The 1,984-nt window shown below is 44.5% G+C and overlaps 1 protein-coding gene across 1 annotated transcript in view; it reads right to left on the reverse strand.

Annotated features, from left to right (window-relative positions):
* IQGAP1 (IQ motif containing GTPase activating protein 1) overlaps positions 1–1,984 on the reverse strand; it is a 114,386-nt gene that overhangs the window by 111,396 nt on the left and 1,006 nt on the right. The window lies entirely within an intron of this gene.

Here is a 1,984-nt window from a genome sequence, read left to right on the forward strand (position 1 = left end):
ATGCCCAGGAGGGGGCATGCAGAAGACAGCCGATCAATGATTCTCGTCATTGATATTTCTATCTCTTTCTCTCCCTCTCCCTTCCTCTCTGAAATTAATAAAAAATATTTTTTTTAAAAAATTAAATAAACCAAGCACATTTCACAATGCCTGGCCAGCAGGGAGCGTGTACCGGGGCAAGTAATTGCCACTATTATGTCCTCTCTTCTAGCCAACGCATAAAAAAATGAAGACTATCACAAATGTCTCACTAAGTATGCAACAACAGCCAACTAAAAAAACACCTCAGGTGATCATGGCCTTTGGAGGGATTTCAAAGAAAATGGACTACCTTCCTATACTGGAAAAAACACCTGACAAATGAAATACCTTGCTAGGGCAGCAACTGAAGAAGGAAATGTGATTATAAAAGCATCATTCTATTCAGGCTATGATATCCCAGCATAGGCAGATTTCATATATACATACATATATTTATCTACCTATCTATCTATCTATTTATTTATTTATTTAATTGATCTCAGAGAGGAAAGGAAAGGGCGAGAGAGAAACAGTGATGAGAGAGAATCATTGATCGGCTGCCTCCTGCACGCCCCCTACAGGGGATCGAGCCCGCAACCTGGGTACATGCCCTAACAGGGAATTAAACCATGATCTCTTGGTTTATAGGTCGGTGCTTAACCACTGAGCCACAACGGCCGGGCAAGCAGCCTTCTAAAAACATTTTAAATCTTGTTTCTCAACGCGGGGGGACCATCAGAACCACTAGAAGCATTTACAATATACAGGTGTCTGACCCCCCGGCCCAGGTCTAACTGAACCAGAATCTCTGTGGTAAGGCCTGGATATCTGTATTTTGGGGAAGTTTCCTAGGTGATTCTAATGCCCACACCTAGTTAAGAACCACTCGATAAAATGATGACAATTTTTCTTCCGTCAAGAAAACTACACATAGACCATGAAAGCTCTAGCCTCAGTTTCCTCACTGGAATGAGATGGTTGAACTAGATTAGTGGTGGCAAAGGGGTGTCAGCCAAGACACCTTAAAATTTCCTGTGTAACAAGGAAATTTTACTGTCAAACCCAATATTAAAACAAAAGTAGAGCTCTGGCCCGTAAGTCAGTTGGTGAGAGCATTGTCCCAGTGCGCCACGGTTGCAGGTTTCACCCCCCATCAGGACCAGAATCAACCAATGAATCCATAAATGCGTGGAAAACAAATCGATGTGTCTGCCTGTCTGTCTCAAAAGTCAATACATTTAAAAATAAAACAGCCCTAGTTGGTTTAGCTCAGTGGATGGTGCGTCAGCCTGTTCGATTCCAGTCAAGAGCACATGCCCGGGTTGTGGGCTCGATCCCCAGTGTGGGGCGTGCAGGAGGCAGCCAATCAACGATTCTCTCTCATCGCTGATGTTTCTATTTCTCTCCCTCTCCCTTCCTCTCTGAAATCAGTAAAAATACATTTTAAAAAATAAATAAAACAAAAAACAGAACTGCTTTGGATGCAGGAAGGAAGGAGAATTGAAGCTCCGTCTGCCTGTCCATCCCCAGCTCATCTCAACGGAATCAACAAGGCTTCGCAGAGCACAACCTGGTCTCTCAGACCAGCTGCAGCTCCCAAACCCTCTGACCTTCCTAAGCTAGAGCTAGTCTGTCCACAACTGGAGGAGCAGAGGGCTGCATCTTCTTGTTCAAGAGGTCCTTCCAGACCTTGTATAGGAAACCAACCCCTTTTATAATAACACACTCCTCTGGTGTCTAACCTTCCATTTAGAAAAACAATTCTCCCCACCTCAATCATCGCTAATCCCACAGTCTCCCGGGAGACCTTCAAGCTCCGAAAAAAAGCCTGGATTCAAGAGGACACACCAAATGCACACCCAGGGACAGGACGAAGGGGAACAGGACAGGAAGGGGCACACAGGGATCACCACCGTGTCTTTTTGAGAGGAAAGAGAAAGATCTGAAAGGGCGAACATTTGTT

Source organism: Myotis davidii, unplaced genomic scaffold (genome assembly GCF_000327345.1).
Source record: "Myotis davidii unplaced genomic scaffold, ASM32734v1 scaffold324, whole genome shotgun sequence".
NCBI lineage: Eukaryota > Metazoa > Chordata > Mammalia > Chiroptera > Vespertilionidae > Myotis > Myotis davidii.